Source organism: Heteronotia binoei, chromosome 15, assembly GCF_032191835.1.
Source record: "Heteronotia binoei isolate CCM8104 ecotype False Entrance Well chromosome 15, APGP_CSIRO_Hbin_v1, whole genome shotgun sequence".
Lineage (NCBI taxonomy): Eukaryota > Metazoa > Chordata > Lepidosauria > Squamata > Gekkonidae > Heteronotia > Heteronotia binoei.
In genome coordinates, this window is record NC_083237.1 from 33,940,940 (window position 1) to 33,963,766 (window position 22,827).

The 22,827-nt window shown below is 48.6% G+C and overlaps 1 protein-coding gene and 1 pseudogene across 1 annotated transcript in view; both read left to right on the top strand.

The window, feature by feature from the left end:
• The window catches only part of NDRG2 (NDRG family member 2), a 307,888-nt gene that overhangs the window by 100,930 nt on the left and 184,131 nt on the right, over window positions 1-22,827 (top strand). The window lies entirely within an intron of this gene.
• LOC132583376 (von Willebrand factor A domain-containing protein 5A-like) overlaps window positions 4,643-22,827 on the top strand; it is a 100,770-nt pseudogene continuing 82,585 nt past the window's right edge.

Below are 22,827 nucleotides of genomic sequence, written 5' to 3' on the forward strand. Positions count from 1 at the left end.
TCTCATTTTCATGGGGGAAAGAAGTCTGGGGCTGCACAACTGGGTTTGCCCCGCCATATTTCCTTTTATCCTGCACTTCCAGAATTTCCAGTCTCCTCTCTGTGGCCCTGCAAGACTCCAGGACATGTTGCAGGAGACTGGCAGTTTCCTTTTCTTTCCTGCTACTAGCTTCTAACTTTTGCTGACATTCCAGATTTTTCTCAGCAAGCTTTTGGATTTCTAAATCTTTTTCCTGAGTAGGATTTGTAAGTTTCCCTACCCTTTCCTTATTAGGGAAGTCTTCCACAGCAGTAGCCTTGGGGAAGCTATCTCCATTTTCTGCACACTCTGTGGCTCTGGGAGCCATGTGCCCTGGTGGCTTCATGGCATCTGAAAGGGCAGCAAGTAGCACATGTGTGGGCTGCTTATCAAACTGCCTCATGTCTGCTCCAGTGGCTCTAAGCTGGGACCAAGCTACCATTCTGACTTTGTCTCGAGGGGCCCACTGGGCTGAGTGAGGACAGCGTCGCCTAGGAGCATAAGCCTGCTTGTAGAGGGGAACCCTTGGGGCAAGCTGGGGATGGCAAGAAGAGCTGGAACCAAAGCCACTGTTTTGGAACTTCCAGTTCTGGCTTTCTTTTCCATGCCCGTCCTGTTCCTGATTCCAGTAAACAGGGTACTGGCCTTTTCTATTTAATTGTGCTTGAGTGAGCTGTGTTTCTAAAACAGCAGCCTTCTTCTCAGATTCTTGGGCATGCTTTAAAGCATTCTCCAGTCTCCATTTGGCCTCATGGAGAGAGTGGGTTAAATTTTGTTTGTCTATTAGGTACTCATATCTCTCATCCCTGAACCTTTCTACCTCCTTCTCATAAGTTTTTAACCAAGCTTCTGTCTTCCTAAGCTTAGAGGATACCTGTTTTTGCTGCTCTTCTACCTTACGGGCAGCCTGCTCCTGGCATTCTTTTAGCTTAGCTTCTGACTTTTCTAAGTTTTGGTAGGTTTCCCCATAGAGCTTTTGGGCATCTTTGGTATGTTCCACTGAGGCTTGCAATGCTGTGAACAAGCCCCATGCAACAAACCTGTCCAATTCGGATCCTATAGATTCACAGTGGTTGTCAAAGAAATTCCTAAGTCCCTCCAGGATATCCATTCCCTGGAAGAACTCTGGGTACCAAGGGTTTGATCCTTGGTTTGCCAACCATTCTCCCAGTTTTCCAAAGGTTTCCCTCATTATTTTTACAGATTCAGCTTCATTCTGTTTTCTGGCTGTGGTCTTTTTAGTGACCACAGGACGGACTGGGGCTGAGCTGTTTTTATTTCCTTCTACCACCTCTTCATCCTCACTCTCCTCATCTGATGTGAAATCATAGAGGTCAGGGGCCGAAACAGTGGCTATGAAAGTTTTCTTAAGGTCTAATTTCTTTCGTAGGGCCGCTATCTCCCTTTTACATGCCTCATGGCTGGCTGCGTCTCTCGCCCTTCGGCTCTTTTCTGAGGCATATTCTATGGCATGTTGCAGTTTTTCATTTCGGGCTTTTGTTTGTTCCAGCTCTTTGTCCAATGCTTTTAACTGCACTTGGGCCTTTTTCAGAGCGGACATGGTGTCTTGATGCACTAAGTTTAAGGTGTGTTTCTCTGCCTTAATCTCTTCTATGGTTCGACTTGCATGTTGCCAGTCGAGGTCCAAGCTATTGTTTTCCGCCACCAGTCTATTTATCTCTGCGGCATGTCTTCTACCTAATTCTGCTTTTTCTGCCTCATGGTTTTGCCGAAATTCTGCTTTTTCTGCCTCATGGTTTTGCCGAATTGTATCTATCTCTGCTGCATGGGACTGGAGTAAGAGTTCCTTTTCCGCGGTATGCTTCCGGAACTCATCCTCCAGCACCTCTGCATGTTTCTTAAGGCTTGCCTCTAATTCTTGTTCCTTTCTTTCTATCTGCACCTCTTGCTGTTTTATTTGCTCTTCCCTCTGGGTAAGCTGTTCCCTGAGTTGCTTATTCAGGGTAGTGCTATCTCGTAGGGCTTCAAACAAGCCCCACGTGGCAAAAAGATCTTTTTTTCCAGAGCTGATCTTTTTGTCTTTGCTTAATTCGTCTAAGGTCTCTCGGAGGGTCTGAAGGGGGTCTGGGCCTTCGCCAAAGGCTCCCTTCTTCCAAGGGTTATCTCCTTTCTTTATCAGCCACTTTTCTAGCTTGGGGATTTCTTCCTTCTCGGCCAAGCGTTGCATGGCGGCGTATGTTAGTTTTCTTTATTTGACTTTGGTTAGGGGTTTAAATGTCAAGCCAGCCGCCGGCCGCGCCTTGACCAAAGAAAGGGTAGTGAGCCAGCCGCCGGCTGCGCCTCAACTACAGTTAAGGGAACGAGCCAGCCGCCGGCTGCGCCTCGATCCAAAGAAAGGGTAGTGAGCCAGCCGCCGGCTGCGCCTCAACTACAGTTAAAGGGAACGAGCCAGCCGCCGGCTGCGCCTCGATCCAGGAAAGGGGTAGTGAGCCAGCCGCCGGCTGCGCCTCAACTACAGTTAAGGGAACGAGCCAGCCGCCGGCTGCGCCTCGACCCAAAGAAAGGGGTAGTGAGCCAGCCGCCGGCTGCGCCTCAACTACAGTTAAGGGAACGAGCCAGCCGCCGGCTGCGCCTCGATCCAAAGAAAGGGTAGTGAGCCAGCCGCCGGCTGCGCCTCGACTACAGTTAGGGGAATGAGCCAGCCGCCGGCTGCGCCTCGACCCAAAATGTTGCCCGTCAGTCAGATTGCATCGGTCCACTGGCCTGCCTGCCTTCTTGACTGTCGGGTGCCTTAGACTAGCCTTGGCCCAGACTCGTGTAAGGACTTGGGTGTGTGTGTGTAGGTGTCTGAGTATGTATGTAGTGTGTGTGCGTGTGTGCACTAAGCTCTAAAGAAAAGGGAGAAGGGAAGGGTGCTCTATCCAGATCTTAAACAATCCTAGCCTGTCCTGACATTCCCTCCCACGATAGACGCGTTTAGAAAGGCCTCGGGACGGCGGCCAGACTTCACGGGACTTCCCCCTTGCGTTCTATCGGGCTCAGTCCTCTTTCGAGGTGCCTGGCCTCCTAGGTGCGGCTGAGAAGTCCAGTTGAATGATAGAAATGGGGGCAGCCCAACCCACAAGTACAGAGATGCTCGCTAGAGCCTTTCACACAGAACTCATTCACTCAATCACTCATGCAATAGCCTCGCTAGCAAGACTTTCTGAACGGTGCAACCTTACGTCTGTCTGTATGAAGACACGCGTGTGTTCACACAAACAGGATAATGCCAACGCTTTCTCCACCAATTTCTGTTAGGGAAACTGCTCTCAAAATGAGATTGGGGAATTAGATTGAGAGACAGTTGTCCCAACAGGAATCTTTTATTATCTGTGTATACGAGGCTCAACCGATCAGAGAGTCAATGCTCAATAAAGGACTCTAATTTAATGAAAACCAATTGTAATTTATTTAGAATAATATTTCTTTCATACAAGGTAAAAATACAAAACATTCACACATTCATACAGGTCTAGGAAAAATAGATAGATTGATAGGGACACATATCAGGGTAGACATACAGGGCGATATTTACCATCGTAGTTCTTCCAGGAAGGTTCCAATGGCGACATGAGAGGACAGGGGAAATGGACCCAAAACTGTGGCCAGAATTGGGGATGGATCTAGACAGCGGAAGGTGGGTTGCTGAATAGAAGGCACACATGAGTGGAGTTGGGTCAGAGGTTAAATAGGCTTCCTCAGACCCTTAGGGACTGGGAGGTCCAAGGGAGGAGAGATGGGAGGTTCAAGAGGGCTGGACATTCCTTACTGACACCTAATTGGATGCCAGTTTTGACCAATGAACTTCACCTTAGTCTGGTGAAGCTGGAAATTTCCAAGCTGCAATGCTGCCTGGGGCGGCTCCAAGGTATTAGACTAGGGTGAGAATGGAAATGGCTGGATACTTAAGATTAAATGGGATTAGCTGGGAAGGTGACAATAGGGAATCAAATGCATGGCCTAGGTACCACCCGAGTAAGACAAAAGACTTGATGAAGACAGGAGATGTCCTTCCTCTTTCTCATCTTCTGCTGGGCAAGATTTATTGTTCTGGTATTGCTGAGCAATTAGGATCAACAGTTGAGCTATTAATCCATTCATAAAACAGATGGGTTGCTTGCAGGCTCAGGGTGTGTACGTGTGACTTTCCCACTAAGAAGGAATGAGTCTAGCCTGGCAGGGTATGCTTGGATCAGGAAAGCAAGATGGATTCTGCTGTTGTTAGCTTTAGGTCCATGGAGCCAGGCTGGAAACATGGTGGCCTGGCTTCTTCCACTGCAGTGGCCAAGACTGGGCACACAAGGAGCAGCTGGAGCATGTCTGTAGTTCTGGCTCACACCCTTCAGAGATGTAGAATGCAAAGCTGCCATATAAGCCTTAGAAACTGTAAGCAAAGTCCACTTCTTAGAGCAGATGTGTGAGAGTCAAATCTCCAGGCACCCTGGCAACCACACTGGCGATCATGATGTCCATGTGTATGAAAAGTAGGGGGCTTTTCCTCACAATGCATGCTACTCTCAAGCAAGCTCCTTCTGTCCCTGTAACTGAAAACAGAAATTCCATATTTGTTGTGCTCAGCTGGGGGGTCGGTCTTCAAGACAGAGGGCTCCTCTCCAGACGTCATCCACCATGACAGTCTGTGGTCTTGTCACAAACTCTCAAGAGCCAGGTAAATCACCTCCACAAGTTTATTTAGTTGGGTGTGCCTAGCTGTTGAGATTATAAAATTAGGCCTGACATTTTACATGCTGCTAAAAATAAAAAGATTTCCAACATTTGAAGTTATTTTATTTTACCTAATGTAACTGTATGAAGTAACAGTAACAGCCCTGTGGCGCAGAGTGGTAAGCTGCAGTACTGCAGTCCAAGTTCTGTTCATAACCTGAGTTCAATCCCAGTGGAAGCTGAGTTCAGGTAGCCGGCTCAAGGTTGACTCAGCCTTCCATCCTTCCGAGGTTGGTAAAATGAGTACCCAGCTTGCTGGGGGGAAAGTGTAGATAGATGACTGAGGAAGTCAATGGCAAACCACCTCATTAAGTCTGCCAAGAGAACGTCCTGATGTGACGTCACCCATGGGTCAGTAACAGCTCGGTGCTTACACAGAGAACGACTTTTTTTTTAACAGTATGAAGCAAGGGAAACCTAGTGTGTGGCTGCTGAATGTACTTCTCACACATACCCAAGGGGGGTAATTTGCTTCAAACTCACACATCTTCATTGTTCTCCTGTGCCAGTGCCCTTGCAAAGCATCTCTGTGAATGTGGTGGTCCACGGTTTCGTGGCTGATGTAGCTTCTGAGCTTCGGTATAAGAATGAAGAAAAGAACCCTGTGGAAGTTACCTTCGTTTTCCCTCTGGATGATGAAGCTGCCATCTATGCCTTCGAGGGCCTGATTGGTGGGACACGGATTGAGGCCCAGATCTGAGAAAAGATGTAGAATGGATGTAGAAAAGTTGTGGGGAATATGGGGACTTAGTTTCAAAGGGAAGCCAGAAGCTTCTGTAAGGCAAGTCCAGAGCATGTGTATTTTGTGCTCCGAATAAATTATGGAAAATATATTTTTAAAAGATCTTTTGCATAACACACTTCTTGTATTGTGCTGCCCTATTCATATATTTTCAGAACATTTTAGTATGAAAGTAGGTGAAGATGCTGTAATGAATAATATATGATGCTGACTCGATTACACATTTTGAAGTTTTGTATATCATAGAGTTGGAAGGCACCCCCGGGGTCATCTAGTCCAACCCCTGCACAATGCAGGAAACTCACAAACACCTCCCCCTAAATTCACAGGATCTTCAATGCTGTCAGATGGCCATCTAGCCTCTGTTTAAAAACCTCCAAGGAAGGGGAGCCCACCACCTCCCGAGGAAGCCTGTTCCACTGAGGAATCGCTCTAACGGTCAAGAAGTTCTTCCTAATGTTGAGCCAGAAACTCTTTTGATTTAATTTCAACCCATTGGTTCTGGTCCTACCTTCTGGGGCCACAGAAAACAATTCCACACCATCCTCTATATGACAGCCCTTCAAGTACTTGAAGATGGTGATCATATCACCTCTCAGCCGCCTCCTCTCCAGGCTAAACATCCCCAGCTCCTTCAACCTTTCCTCATAGGACTATCAAACTACATATATATATATATATATATATATATATATATATATATATATATATATATAAAAATATAGCAAGCACGAGTCATTTCTGACTCTGAGGTGATGTCACATCACGACGTTTTCACCACAGACTTTTTATGGGGTGGTTTGTCATTGCCTTCCCCAGTCATCTACACTTTCCCCCCAGTACTCCTTTTACCAAACTCAGAAGGATGGAAGGCTGAGTCAACCTTGAGCCAGCTACATGAACCCAGCTTCTGCCAGTGAGCAGAGAGCTTGGGCTGTAGTACTGCAGGTCGTGAGCAGAGAGCTTGGACTGTAGTACTGCAGCTTTACCACTCTGCGCCACAGGTCTCCTATATATATATATATATATATATATATATATATATATATATATATAGGAGTTTCTTTACTGTTTTTCTAGTCATTCATTACAGAATGACTAGAACAGTGGTTCTTAATCTTCAATTTACTACTGTTTCCTGAGCACACAATATTAGCTTTTGAATGACCCCTCCCCTCCCGATTTGTTCATTGTACAAATTATCTATATGCTCCCTTTTTTAACTATGGTGGCTCAGTGCGAAAAAAAATGTGGCAGACAGGTAACAGACAATAGCAATTTAAAAGCAAACAAGAAAAACACAGCTATACAACTTTCCCTCAAAAGAATGAGCTCCTTATGGAATTAAGTACATAGTTGGAAAAGGATGGCCTTACATTAATTAAAATTAAATTTCTTATGGAGGGCAGACAGCATTGGACTGTTCTCACAGAGCTAGATTTATGAACAAGATTACCAAATTACAGTTTAAGGCCTCCATAGGATATAATGATGAATTGATCCATGGGGCTTGAAGGGGGGACCTTTTTTAAGTAGTGGCACCAGGTTTTCAGTATAGCTGTTGGTGCCTCTCCTCAGCCCCCCTGCCCTTCCAGGTGTCAACTAGATTGGACCAGAGGATCCAATTCTATGAGCCTCCAAAGAAGGTGCTCCCATCCTCCATTATTTCCAATGGAGAGAAAGCATTTAAAAAGAACACAGTCCCTTTAAATGTGATGGCAGCTGAACGGAAACTAGCTTTGGCGTTCCCTCACTCAGAACCTTCCTCCCCTCTCCCCTCTCCCAGAAAGTGTTTGGCTCTAGCGAAATATTAGCAGTCCTACTAGTATGGAGAAGGGGGAATGTTCAAGTTCAGTTACCAAGGATTAATAATGGTACCAGAGAAGACTAAAATAAAGATATGTTGCAAAAATGTTTTAAAATAAAGTTGCAATAAAGCTTTAAAAGATTATAGATACACTTGAAATTATATTGTCAGAGAGGGAATGCCAGTAACAATGTAGAAGGTGCATATACCATACTGAAGAGAGATACCTATATCAAAATAAAAACCAAAATTGTTTTCAGAGGTTTTAAAAAAGGGTGAGATGGGGTGTACTGTAAAGGGAAATCTTAAGTATAAATCAAATTAAGGCACCATTAATAACAATCAGAGGCATAAAGAGTGGGGCAGGATATATCTAAATTATGGTAAAGGAAACAATAATGTTGTGTTGACATATAGGCAGTAATGATAACCATACAGACACTTCATATAATGGTTTGGAAATAATGGAGGGAGAGAAGGTTGCTTGTGTAAAAAAACCCAACTATATAATATGGGGAAATGTCCAAACCAGAAGCCTGAATGTCAGCATATTAATATGCTGAGTATATAACATGGGCATTGTGCAAGAAATTCAGTGTATTTCTGAAAGGAAAACAAGCTGATCAGAAATACAACAAAGAGAACTGCATGTTGCTGAAACAGAATAATCTCTATACTTACAAAAAAGGATGCAAATAAAAAAGAGACCTTCAAAGTCACAGACACTGCATCATGATTTTTTTATATTAAAATGTTTCTATTACTGCTCATCAGGGCTTTTTTTTTAACAGGAACGCACAAGAAAGGAGTTCCAGTTGGCTTAGTGTTGGGGGTGTGGCCTAATATGCAAATGAGTTCCTGCTGGGCCTTTTCTACCCCCCCCCCCCCAAAAGAAGCCGTGCTGCTCATGCAAACTTTTCAGATACAGGAGCAGCATGAAACATCTTTCTGTCACTATGGAAAGGTTATTATCTCTTTAGCAGGAGCAAGTTTCTTCCTCTTTCAGTGTTCCCCACAGACAGCATATCCAACAGTATTTTATTTTGACTTGGATCCTACAAACCAGTTCTATGCACTCTAGACATCCTGTACTGTAGAGTTCACTCTGCTAACGCTTCTGTTTGGGCAAGACGAGTGGTTTTCAATATGACCATTCACAAATGGAAGTGCAAGCAGAAGAGGAAGCAGGCTTCATGGAGCTTATTTACAGTATCAAAGCCGCTGAGTTCTGCCAGCCTCTCCTTGTCCTCATGCTCCCTCTATTACAAAACAGGCCCAGCAGGAATACAAGGATGCCCTGAGTGAAGGACTGGAAGCCTTCCTGCTTGCGAGAGAGACAAATACCAGTGACATCTTCACCTGCAGCCTGGGAAACCTTCCTCCCAGTGGGAAGGCCATGCTGAAGCTGCGCTATGTCCAGGCATTGACTCCAGAGACTGATGGGGCCATCCGCTTTGTCCTGCCTGCAGTGCTGAATCCTCGCTATGTACCCCATGGTATGGATGAGAATGGGCAGCCATGTTAGTCTGTCTGTAGCAGTACAAAAGAGCAAGAGTCCAGTAGCGCTTTAAACAGGGATGTCGAACTTATTTGTTATGAGGGTTGAATCTGACATAAATGAAACCTTGTCGGGCTGGGCCATGTTGGGCTGGGCCATGTGTGTACCTATCTAAGATTAGGTAGCAGAGATATAAACATTATAAAGGACACACAGAAACACAATTAAAGATTTTTTTAAAAAAACAACAACCTTAAAGCATGCTTAAAACATTTGCACTTGATGGTCTTAAAAGTGCTTTCTTTGTACTTCTCCTATGGGATCCAGGGAACTGGGCAAAGGAAGTTCTGGTTCCTTCCTTCCTTCCCTGGGAACCAGGAGGGGGAGGAGCCTCAGCCAATGGAAGGAAGAGAGGCTTCACTTAGTAGCTCTGCTGTGTGATTGAGAGAGCCTGGCAAAGCAAGCTCTGCCTCTCCCACTTCCTTCCCAAGGAAGGAACCTCAGAAAATGGAGAAAACAGAGGCTTTGCTCTGTAGCCCCTGTGCAATTGAGCAAGCCTGGCAAAGCAAGCTGTGATGCAGAAGGAAGCAGGAGAGAGGGAAGAGGAAGCAGATGAAGGCCATTTGCTCAGGGGCCTGATAGGAGCCCTCTGAGGGCCTGATTCAGCCCCTGGGCCATATGTTTGACACCCCCATTTTAAAGAATAACAGAAAAGCATTTTAAAGTGAAGTTTCCAAGCCCCTTTTCAAAGGCCACTGCAGTATGGGGGAGAAGCTGATGTTCAAGCATACAGGGGGAAAAAACACTGGAATGCTTTATACCAAACAATTTCCTAAATCTGTATATATGTCAATAATATCTACGTTATGGGTGTTGGGAGTTATTTCGGTGCTCTCTGGTCATTTCGTTAGACCAACTTGATATAGGAATAAGCATTATCCTCTAATTGTTCTACCCCCTGTGTTATCTGCATGAGTTTCTAATCGAGGAGGCATGCCTTCTCATTGAAAGGAGGGGAGCCCAGAATAGTGACTCATGAAGATTGTTTTCTTGTGTGTTTTTCCAGGTGTCATTCAGTGGTCAAGTTATGCCCAGTCCAGAGAAAGAGAGTAGAATTAGTGAAAGCTGACTACAAAGACATGCCTGAGCAGTGAATTATGCTGAGGCAGAGTAAGCAGCCTTCTCTGAGATATTATGTTTTGGATTCCTAGCAGCTTAAAATATAATTGAGATAGTTCTTAGAGTAAGCTAGTAGTTCTGTCTGGGCAATGATTATGGGAATATTTAATGTTGACCATATGGCAAATATTTTTTACATATAAAAGTAAATGATTGGGGTTCTTATGGAAACTGGCATCCTTCCCAGCCTCTGATGCTTTGTTATGTTTCTTGGTTTTTTCCTCTCGCAAAGGTCTCCTTGGCTGAAAAGCACCAATTTGACAGAGATGTGGAGCTGCTGATTTACTATGAGGAAGTTCTCAAGCCCAGTGCAAACCTCGAGGCTGGGAAACCTGGAGCTGCGTCAGGTGGGCAAGCCATGGATGGGGGATGAAGTGCAGGGGATTCTGGGAGGTTCCTCTGGCCTGCGTGGGAATGGCAGGCCAAACACTTGGTGAGAAGAGTATGGGTACTTAACTTGGATGGAAATCCCTACTGAATTTCCTTTCTAACTGTACTAAACAGGTTCCCTGATGGGGGACCCAGCCCTTCTGGTTACCCTGTACCCCAGTTTACAGTGCACCACCAAGCCAGGTCTGAATGCCAGTGGAGAATTCATCTTCCTGCTGGATCGCTCTGGCAGCATGGATTGCAGCACTGATTACAACATTCCAAATGCACCACATCGTATTCAGAGTGCCAAGGTACCTATGAACAAATTAAATGCTGCAGCTTCTGAAAAAGGGTAGTAGGTGATGTGGCGGTTGAGGAAGGAGACAGAGTAGGGAACTAGAGTGGAAACATGAAGGATATGCATTGATGTGGGAGCAAACTGAGAAACATATTGGAAATTGGTTGTACTAAGGAAGAAACTGAAGCAGGCAAGGAGAGCAGAAGTGCTCTGGAGGTATAGACATAATGCCGAACCAAATACAGAAGGGACTAGAGTGATTTTTGTTTTTCTTTCCTCTTACCTCAGGAGACCCTGATTCTCCTCCTGAAGAGTCTCCCTCTAGGATGTTTCTTCAACATCTATGGCTTCGGATCCACCTATGACTCGTTTTACCCGTGAGTGTCAGAATGTGGCATGTGTATCAGCCCCTTTCATTCTGTATCCTTCTACATTCTCCGAATTCTTATCTATGGGATAGGAAGAAGAAAGAAGGTACTGGTTCACTGTTAATCTTGATCTGCTAAGGCCAACAAAAAACACAGAAGTGGGATTCATCCATTCCAGTGCTCTTTGCTGTCCTTGCTTTGCCTCTGCTGTTTGAATGTTTGTGTGTTTCTTTGTTTTATTGAATTCTTTAAATATTGTACATGTTTTAATGTTGAAATTATATAACGTTTTCTGCCTTGTGGACTGACCCTCTTTGGTGAAAGTGCAGCGCAGAAATGTTTTAAATAAAATCAGGGCTTTTTTTTAGCAGGAACGCGGTTCCGTCTGGTTTGGTATGAAAGGGTGGGCTTAATATGCAATTGAGTTCCTGTTGGGCTTTTTCTGCAAAAAGCCCTGTGTGAAACAATGGTGATGTCAGGGTGCGTGGCCTAATATGCAAATAAATTCTGTTGGGCTTTTTCTACCAAAAAAGCCTTGAATAAAAATCATAATTGTTTTGACAGAGGAAAGATTAAAAACCACAGAAAACTTCACCAAGTGTTGGAAAGAAAAGAGAAGACAAGTCTGTTGGGGCTTTGCACAAAGCATAACTTTTAATTCTTTTCCTCACACCTGCTTCTTTTGGAGGGCACATCTTGGAGTATAGAGACTCTCTTCTCCTGCATTGCCACCATTAGTCTTCCTGTTCCCATTTTTGCATTCCTAGTCCAACAGGTTTTTTTGTTTTCTGTTTGGGTTACTTTGTAGATGCTTGGGGCAGTGCAGGGAATAGTAATGTGGTTAAAACTCTTCAGAAATAGGTCATCCACATCTTTGACTGTCAATTCATCTTATACCCTCTTCAGGCAGAGTGTCGAGTACACCCAGCAGACCATGTCAGAATCTCTCCAGCGTGTTAAGGACCTATGTGCTGACCTGGGGGGCACAGAAATTCTGCAACCACTGAAGGCCATTTACAGCCAGCCACGCCAAGAAGGACATCCTTGTCAGGTATGGAGAACTCCACTGGGACCTAATCTCCCTGTGTACAATAGATAGAATCAGGCTTCATTTTGAGCAGAAGCTCATAGGAGTGGAGCTCTAAAACCTCTAAATTTTATTGTGCCATTTTTTTCTTAACCCCCCCCGCCCCCAAGTACTTGCTTCTGGGTGTCAAGTCAGCTGATTCAATAACGAGACCTTCTTGATAAAAGTTTCTAGTTTATTGATATCATTGTTCTCGACTACTCAGAGAGATTGGAAGACTAAGGAACATACAGCAAAGTGTAATCATATAAGGTATACTTCAAAGGGTTTCTTTAGGGAGGGGGTACTATGCAGGGCACATTCACACATTGATGTTACAATTTCGCTCTCAGGCCTGTTGGCCTTGGGCGAGAAACCTCCCCCGGTGCCCAGCCTGAGAAGGCACCACAATCTCTTTCACATATTCCCATTTCAAAGCAAAACTACATAACAATGGAAGGGAGGGGGGAGAGGAAAGTTCAAGCTAGCAGCATTGGCATACAGTGTGGCTTTTACCCAGAATGCTTCCCCTTGAGCCAAAGATGGAATACAGACTTGACCAGAGTTGAAGCAGACTTGACATACTGCCCCCCCTTAGCTCCCGCCACCGTGTGTGGCCGCGGGAGAGGCAACTGGTTTTTAGAGTCCTGGACTTCGCAGCCCGAAAGGCCCTGTTCCCCCTTCCGAATGGGAGGGGTCCCGATGGTGGAGGGTGCCAGTCCGAAGAACCAGGATCTCGACGCAGCAAGCTGCAATGAAATACAGGGTGTATTTTACCAAGGGCAGGAGGCAGGTCTAATTCCACAGTCACTGGGTTAATAACCCTTTTGACTTTAAAGGGTCCCACAAACTTGTACGCCAGCTTTCTGGATGGTTGAGAGAGAGGTAGGTTCTTGGTTGACAGATACACGGAGTCCCCAGCTTTGAAATCCCAAGCAGGGGCATGAGACTTATCATACTGCTTTTTTTTTAGGTCTCTTTGGCAGCTTCTAAGTTCTCTTGGATGGATGGCCACTCTGGCTTGGACCGTGCCACCACTGTTCAAAGGCTGAAGAGACCCCCTGATTCCCCCCCCCCGGTAGGAGAGGGATGGGTTTTCCCTCATACCCAAAGACGGTGGCAAAAGGAGAGGCTTTGGTGGAGCTGTGTGCACTGTTATTGTAGCAATATTCTGCAAAGGGGAGGAGATCCACCCAGTCGGACTGGCGCTGATTTATAAAACACCTCAGGTATTGTTCTAGGACCCCGTTCACCCTCTCTGTCTACCCGTCCGTTTGGGGGTGGTAGGCTGAACTCAGACCCTGCTCTATACCCACCAGTTTACAAAACTCCTGCCAGAAGGTGGCAACGAACTGCGGCCCGCAGTCACTAATGACCTTATCTGGAAATGAGTGTAATTTTACCACGTGATCAAAGAAGAGAGCCGCCAGCTTTTTAGCTGTGGGCAATTGGGCGCACGGGATGAAGTGGGCTTGTTTTGAAAAGGTATCTACCACCACCAAAATGACCGTTTTCCCCCGCGAGGGGGGGAGCTCCACTATGAAATCCATTGACACTACCGACCAGGGCTGCTTGGCCGTCTCTAGGGGTTGTAGGAGCCCCGGCGGTTTTCCCCCCCTCCGTTTGGCCATTATGCACACAGGGCAGCTAGTCACGAATTCTGACACATCCCTCCGCAGGGACGGCCACCAGAACTGTCTGTTGACCAAGTGCAAGGTTTTCACATAGCCAAAGTGCCCAGCTAGTTTAGAGGAGTGACAGAGCTCTAATATTCCCCTCCGGAGTCCCTCTGGGATGTACAGCTTCTTCCCCTTATAGCAGAGCCCGTCTTTCCCCTTCAGCACCCCCTCCGGCCGGTCTTTTCCCTCCCGCTCGGTTTCCGTGGCGATCCGCTCCCGGCTAATCCCTTCTAATTCCCTCTTCGTGTTGCGGGAGGCGCGAAAGAGCATCGGCTAAGAAATTCCTCGTCCCGGGGATGTGCCTTAGGGTGAAGTCGAATTTAGAAAAGAAGCCCGCCCATCAGATCTGTTTCTCGCTCAGCCTTCTTTTCCCCGTCAGGGCTTCCAGATTTTTGTGGTCTGTCCACACTTCGAACGGCACCTTGGCCCCCTCTAACCAAGACCTCCATGTTTTTAGGGCAAACATGACCGCGAACGCCTCTTTGTCCCAGACCGACCAGTTTCTCTGATCCTCCGAGAATTTCTGGGAGATGTACGCACATGGCCGTAGTTTCCCCTCTCCGTCCCTCTGCATGAGAATGGCTCCTACAGCCACGTCGGAGGTGTCGCATTGAACCACGAAGGCCTTTTGCTCGTCGGGGTGACTCAGGACCGGTTCGCTAGTGAACAAGCGCTTCAGCTGGTCTAAGGCAGCTTGACACTTAGGGGTCCAGTTTAACCGGGGCCCCAGCCGTTTGGCTTCCGGCCCCCTTCCTTTTGTCTTTAGGAGCTCGGTTAGGGGCAGGGCGATCTGGGCGAACACCTCTATGAATGCCCTATAAAAATTTGCGAACCCGAGAAATGATTGGAGCTGTCTACGTGTCCTCGGGGGGGGGCCCACTCGAGTACTGCCTGCACCTTAGCGGGATCCATGGCTAACCCCTGGCCCGACACCCGGAGCCCCAAGTAGTCTACTTCAGTCCGGTGAAATTCGCATTTGGAAAGCTTAGCGTAAAGCTGGTGCTCCAGTAAGGTACTAAGCACCTCTCTCACCAGTTTCACATGGGACCGCTCGTCTTGGGAATAAATAATGATGTCATCCAGGTACACCACCACCCCCTTGTACAGAAATTTCCGGAGCACATCATTTATGAAATTCATGAACACCCCCGGCGCCCCCTGCAACCCGAACGGCATAACCAGGTACTCAAATTGACCCATCGGGGTGTTAAATGCTGTTTTCCACTCATCCCCTTCCTTGATGCACACTCGGAAGTATGCATCCCTCAAGTCCAGTTTAGTGAAAATTTCCCCCCCGGACACTGTGTTCAATAAGTCCCGGATGAGGGGGATGGGGTAGGCGTTGGACATCGAAATCGCGTTTATCCCGCGAAAATCTGTGCAAAGTCTAAGCGAGCCATCCTTTTTCTTGCAGAACAGCATGGGGGCGGCGTGGGGGGCCATGGCTGGTCACATGAATCCCCGCTCCAAGTTTTGGTCTAGGAACTTGCGCAATTCCTTCTTCTCAGCCCACCCCATCTGGTAGAGTTTGGCTTTGGGCAAGCTCTCCCCTGGAATGAGTTCTATGGTGCAGTCCGTGCTCCTATGGGGGGGCAGCTGGTTGGCTTCCTGCTCGCTAAACACCCCCATTAGGTCACGGTAGGCGCTAGGGACGGGGTGTGCCTCCTCCACCGACACGCACGCCCTCTCTTTAGCCACGGGAGCCCGCGGGCCCCACGTCCCACAGGTGGCCTTTGCACAGGGGGTCCAGAAATCTGATTGTCTGGGCTCTCCACCGGATCAGGGGTTCATGTTTCTCCAGCCAGCCCACCTGTCAGCTTGTATACATTGAAGCTTTGTTTTATGACCTGAACTGTTTATTTACTGTGAACTAACACTAGTCCTTTTGCTATGCTAACTTTAGAATTGTAGAGAGCTTGTTAGGAGGGGGGGAGGTCAGTACACCAGCCGGCCTTTGAAATGTAAAACATCTAGCCGTTCCCAGGCGCCTGGAAGAGACAAGCAAGGCCATCGAGGCGGAGGAGAGGTGGCTATGTAGGTGGGAGATAACAGATAGCTGTCCTGGTTCTTCTCAGCCAAGAAGTCCCAGGTTTATGGTGGGAAATGATTTAAACCCCCTAGCCTTTGATGTGTATCCTTATATGCTCATGCTTGCACCCCTTTCGCTATTAGTATCAACGACCCCGCGTTGTGGTATACATTGCTGTACTCAATAAACAGAAACTTTGTTTTCAACAAAGCTAGCCTGTTTCATGTTGAAATCTTCAATGTCCCTACGCTGACATTTTGATACTAATCCCGAAAGGGCTTATCGGAGGAGAGTTACTTTGAAGCGGATGGCTGAAGAAGCACTCGACGACCGAGAGCCCTCCCCACTCAAGGAGAAGCCATGGTACGTTATTGAACCTCGGAAGGTGAAGAAGGTGAGCAGCCAAGCGCTGTTCATCACCCCGAAGGCCTCCTGGAACCCCAGAACTTCCAGCACGCTGATGGACGAGGCGGCGCAGAGACACGCAAATCTGCTGCAGACTCCTGGGGAACCAGAGGACAGTGGGAGCCCCGACCGACGGAGCGGCTTGACCAGGGAAGGGGGGAGCCGAGAGCGGACCCCCCGGGACGAGGGGCGCTCCGATTCGGAGGGGGAGGATGGATGCAACTCCCGGGCCCCCTGCCCGAAGCGGGACCCAACGGAGGACCTCCGGAGAGAGATGGAGATCCTGGGGTGCAACCTGCGGCAAGAAATGAAAGCCAACATGACCCTGATGCTGCGAGAGGTGCAGAAACAAATCGACCATGCACTGGCGCAGGCACCAAGGGGTTCCGGTGGCCAAACACCCCCGGCCCTCGCCCCACCAGGCCTGCCGGGAGGGGCAGCCGGGGCGGCCCCGGCTGGAGCGGCCGCTCCAAAAGTGAAGACGCCGTTTAACACACCCCTGGGTCAATTTGAGTACCTAGTCATGCCCTTCGGGTTGCAAGGGGCGCCGGGGGTGTTCATGAACTTTATCAATGGCGTACTTCGGAAGTACCTGTACAAGGGGGTGGTGGTGTACCTGGATGACATCATTATTTACTCTAATGATCTATCTTCCCATATAAAGCTGGTCCGCGAGGTCTTAAAAACCCTCTACCAAAATAGGCTTTACATGAAACTCTCCAAATGTGAGTTCCATCAGAAAGAGCTGGATTACCTGGGGTTCCAGGTGTGAGGCAAGGGACTAGCTATGGACCCGTCCAAAGTTCAAGCGGTGTTGGAGTGGGAACCCCCGAGGACACGTAGACAGCTCCAATCGTTCCCCGGGTTCGCAAATTTTTACAGGTCGTTCATCCAGGGGTTCGCTAAGGTGGCCCTGCCCCTGATAGACCTACTTCAGACTAAAGGGAAGGGGCCAGAGGCAAAAAAACCTGGGGCCAAACTTTCCTGGACTAAGCAATGTCAGGAGGCGTTCGACACCCTAAAGCGCCTTTTTACTAGCGAACCGGTGCTAGTGCACCCAAATGAGCTTAAGCCCTTCGTGGTTCAATGTGACGCCTCCGACATGGCCGTAGGAGCAATATTAATGCAGAAAGACAACAAAGGCCGCCTACGGCCGTGTGCCTATATATCCCGCAAGTTCTCAAATGAGCAGCGGAACTGGTCAGTGTGGGACAAAGAAGCCTACGTGGTCACATTCGCCCTGAAAACGTGGCGGTCGTGGCTGGAGGGGGCCCGAGTCCTGTTCGAAATTTGGACCGATCACAAAAACCACGGGGAAGCAAATTCGGTGGGCGGGATTCTTCGCCAAGTTTGATTTTACGCTGCGGCACATCCCCGGCTCAAAAAATTTCTTGGCGGACGCTCTCTCGCAGCTTCCCCAACATGAGAGCGAGCGGAAGGAAATAATAGACTCACTAGTGCCCCCTGAGGCGGTGGCGGGAACCATACAAACCTGCTCGAAAACAGCCGCGCAAAAGAAGGACCCGTGGACTGAAAACCGAGGCGGAAGCGGAGGGAGACAACCGCCCACCGGGAGTGGAAAAGGGGGAAGGAGGATTTTGGTACCATGAAGGGAAATTGTATGTGCCAAAGTCCCTGCGGGCTGACGTATTGCAGCACTGTCACACCAACAAACTGGCAGGGCACTTCGGCTATGTCAAGACCCTGCACCTAGTGCACCGGCAATTCTGGTGGCCCCAGATGAAAAAAGACATTTCAGAATTCATCCAGACTTGCCCCACTTGCTTAATGGCTAAGAAGAGGGGAGGGAAAGTCCCCGGGCTCTTGCAACCGCTCCCCACCGCTGGGCGACCATGGTCGGTAGCCTCGATGGACTTTATAGTGGAGCTACCGCCCTCCCGCGGTCGCACGGTAATACTGGTAATAGTAGACACGTTCTCCAAACAGGCCCACTTTATCCCCTGCTGAAAGCTCCCCACGGCAAAGGAACTAGCCCACCTATTTTTTCTCCATGTGGTCCGGGCCCACTCGTTCCCTGACAAGGTCATTAGTGACCGCGGGCCGCAGTTCGTTGCCAACTTCTGGCGGGAGTTTTGCAAACTGATGGGCATGGAGCAAGGGTTGAGCTCCGCCTACCACCCCCAAACGGATGGTCAAAGTGAGAGGGTGAATGGACTTTTAGAGCAATATTTGCGTTGCTATATCAATTTTCAGCAAAATAACTGGATAGACCTCCTGCCTTTCGCGGAGTATGGCTACAACAACAGCCTCCACAGCTCAATTAAAGTCTCGCCCTTCCAGGCAGTAAATGGTTATGAGGGAAAGCCCTTTCCCTCCCTACCGGGGGGAGACGCACCACCACTATCACCCGAATGTCATCAATGCTGGGGAAATCTCCAGAAGTCATGGAAAATAATTCAAGAAAACCTGGAAGAGGCGAAGAAAGACTACAAAGCCCAATTCGACAAAAAACATAGCCCGGGGTGGGAGTTCAAAGTGGGGGAGACTGTGTTCCTGTCTACCAAGAATCTGCCTTTACCCCAGACCTCCTGAAAACTAGCCTATCGGTTCTTGGGCCCCTTTAAAATCAAGAGGGTGATTAACAAAGTAACTGTAGAACTGGAACTGCCTAAACTAATCAGTAAAATACACCGTTTTCCATTGCAGTCTTATCCGCCGCGATCTGGGTGGGTCGGAATGGCATCCTCGGAGACCCGAGCCGGAACCTATTCTGGTGAGGGGTCAGAAACATCAGGAAGTGAAGGAGATCATGGATGCTAAACTGCAACGAGGGGTTTTACACTATCTTGTCCGCTGGCGCCACTTTCCGCCCAGCTGTGACAAATGGGTGAAACACTCTGACTTAAACGCTCCCCTGCTATTGAAGCAATTTTACCTACTGCACCCAGACAAGCCCCAAGCAAGAGCTTAGGGGGGCAGTATGTCAGCTTATATACATTGAAGCTTTGTTTTATGACCTGAACTGTTTATTTACTGTGAACTAACACTAGTCCTTTTGCTACGCTAACTTTAGAATTGTAGAGAGCTTGTTAGGAGGGGGAGGAGGTCAGTGCACCAGCCGGCCTTTGAAATGTAAAACATCTAGCCGTTCCCAGGGGCCTGGAAGAGACAAGCAAGGCCATCGAGGCGGAGGAGAGGTGGCTATGTAGGTGGGAGATAACAGATAGCTGTCCTGGTTCTTCTCAGCCAAGAAGTCCCAGGTTTATGGTGGGAAATGATTTAAACCCCCTAGCCTTTGATGTGTATCCTTATATGCTCATGCTTGCACCCCTTTCGCTATTAGTATCAACGACCCCGCGTTGTGGTATACATTGCCGTACTCAATAAACAGAAACTTTGTTTTCAACAAAGCTAGCCTGTTTCATGTTGAAATCTTCAATGTCCCTACGCTGACACCACCCCCAAAACTACTGGTTAGGAGCATGAGGGGGCAATCACAAAGATCTCGTGGTTCCAGTGTTCTTCGATCCCCATGGGGCAGGCTTGCGTCTCCCGGGTGCACGGCTCCCCACACATCACGGACCCGTCCATTTGCTCAAACAGCATCGGATGTGGGAGTTGCAAGCTTTCTAGCCCCAGGGCTTCCACTACTTTGGGGGAAATCAACTCTCGGTTGCACCCCGAGTCTATTAGGGCTCAGATCTGCACAAACCTCCTCAACTTGGGGTTTAAAAGTTTCACCGTGACAAAATACAATTGTCCCGTTACTCTCACCGTCAGTGGTGCCTCTTCCAACTCGACCTGCTGGTTGGCACCATTCAGAGCAGGCCGGCCTCGTTTACCGCCGATTCCTCGGCCCAAGCTAGGTCGGCCAGCTCCATGGAGAGCAGCACCTCCTCGTCCAGTGGTTCCTACGGCACCACCGCACTGCTTTTCGCCATGTCCTTAGGGCGGCTGGTCGCTTTCTTCGGCCCCGGGGTGCTGGGTTTCACCGTTGGCAGGGGGCCCAGACTGGGGCCGGCTGCGGGCAGCCGGAAGCGAGGTGGTTGGGGTCCCCGCACCGAAAGCATCTACGGGGCCCCACTGGCACCGCTGCCGGTGGTTTCTTGGCTTTCGGGGGTTCGAACTTCCCCGGGGCGCCCCTCGTCTGGCCCTTCCCTGACTGATGTTGGCGTAGCATCACCACTCTTTTCAAGTTGGTTTCCACTTCACCCGCCAGCTGGATCCACCCCACCAGTGTGTCTGGGCTCGCTTGGGTGAGGGCCCGATCCAGGATGCTGGTGTTCAATGCACTGGAGAAATGGTCGATCTTCATCAGCTCGCTCCAGCCCCGGACCCTGGCTGCATTCGCCTGGAAGTCTGCCGCATACTCGCAGATGGAGCGGGACCCCTGTTGCATGTTACAGAGAGCTGCCAACGTGCGGGTCTCCTGCAGCGGGTCTTCATACTGGGTTAGCAGGTCTTGGAGCAACGTGTGCACGTAGTCCAGGTCAGCATTCATGGTCTCGCACAGGCTCACGTACCAACGCTTGGCCGCCCCTCTCAGTTTCGAGCCCAGGTAGTCCACCCTGCTAAACTCATCTGGGAAGGAGTTTCCCCAATAGTACATGAAGCTGTTCGCTTGAATGGTGAAATAGTTCACCTCCTCCGGGTCCTCGTCAAAGGTCGCGTCCAGTTCTCTCCCTCGACCTGTGTTGCGGGGGACCGCCGGCGCCCGGGGTGCCGCTGGTATCTGGGGAGCTGCACCTCTTGCGGGGGCTGCTGCCTGAGCCGGTTGGCTTGGGCGGCCTCGGACCACCGGCTGAGCGGGTTGCTGCCGCCGGAACCCGGTCACCCCCAGCGCCCTCCCCAGTTGGGCCGTCAGGGTGTGCATTTCGTCCTTCAGGCCCCGGATCGCTCCATCGACCTCCCGGTGGACCATCGATGGGAACATCTGATAGTCCTCATTGTGCATGTCTTTGGGCCTCGGCTCCCCGCTCTCAGCCCCTCTGCACTCAGCATCTGCGTTCTCGTCCCCGGGGACCTGGACGACGATGATGCTGTCCGCCTCCCCCGACTTGATGGGACCTGGGTTGGTGGCCTCTGCTTCAGCGATCCAGACTTGCTTGGTGTGGCGAGCCAGGATGGCTTCCCGGCGGATCGGGGCCTGTTCCATGATGGTGGTAGAGGTCCGCGGTTGATACTGCCGGGGTGTGATCACTAGCTGGAACTGGGGGGGAGACTCCACGGCTCTCCTGGTGTCGAGGACGTGCCACGGTGCTTCTGCCCTTTCCAGATCCATGTTGATGGGAAGTTCCCCATTGTCCGGATTCTGTTCAGCCATAGGGCTTTAAAGTTGCCGGAAAGGTTGAACTTCAGAGGGGAGTCTTCCAAAATGTCAAGTCGGCTGATTCAATAACGAGACCTTCTTGATAAAAGTTTCTAGTTTATTGATATCATTGTTCTCGACTACTCAGAGAGATTGGAAGACTAAGGAACATACAGCAAAGTGTAATCATATAAGGTATACTTCAAAGGGATTCTTTAGGGAGGGGGTACTATGCAGGGCACATTCACACATTGATGTTACAATTTCGTTCTCAGGCCTGTTGGCCTTGGGCGAGAAACCTCCCCCGGTGCCCAGCCTGAGAAGGCACCACAATCTCTTTCACATATTCCCATTTCAAAGCAAAACTACATAACAAAGGAAGGGAGGGGGGAGAGGAAAGTTCAAGCTAGCAGCATTGGCATACAGTGTGGCTTTTACCCAGAATGCTTCCCCTTGAACCAAAGATGGAATACAGACTTGACCAGAGTTGAAGCAGACTTGACACTGGGGTCCATTGTTCAAATCCCCTGTGAGAATTTTGCTGAACTCTAAGATTCTACAAACTTTCTAATATTTTTCACACAAAATGAGAAAATGAGAAAATAAGCAAAACATATAAAGCAGATAGATGGAAATCTTCATCATGCCACTGTGGCCACATAGGAGAAAGTAATTTTTCAAGTATGATGGGAGTAAGGATTTATTATAACAATTATAATTCAAGAAACATTTTGAGTAGATGCTGAGCTGATATAATTTAACATACCTTCTGGTGATGTCAGGGGTGTGTGGTGTATGCAAATGAATTCCTCAAATGAATTGTGCTAATGAGCTCCAGCTCCTCTTTTTCTACAAAATGATCCCTGGATAGGATAGTTTTCATTTGTGTTTATTTGTTCTTGCCATTAAGTTGCAGGTGGCCTATTGGCACCCCTTAGAGTTTTCAAGGCATGAGATGTTCAGAGGAGGTTTGCCATTGCCTGCCTCTTTGTAGAGACCTGGTAATTATTGGTGGTCTCCCATCAAAATACTGACTAAGGCTTGACTCTAAGATTGGGCTAGCCTGGACAATCCAGGTCACATGAGATACAGCATCCCAGTTACCCTTATTTTTTAAGTTTGCCAGTACCCACAATGAAAGAGGAAACATATGAGGAGTAGATGGTTTACATGACAAGAGCATCTCCAGCCAGAAGATTTAGAAGCAAGCAGTCAACAGTTACTGAATGTCTTGACATCTCCTCAAACTGCCTTTAGGATCAGAAGCTTCTCTGCTGTAGAGTCAGCACCCTCTCTGCTGTGGTGCTGCCAGTGGGAAAAGTTAGCCATCATAATGTTCATTCCAATTGGTGGATGACTGACACCATGT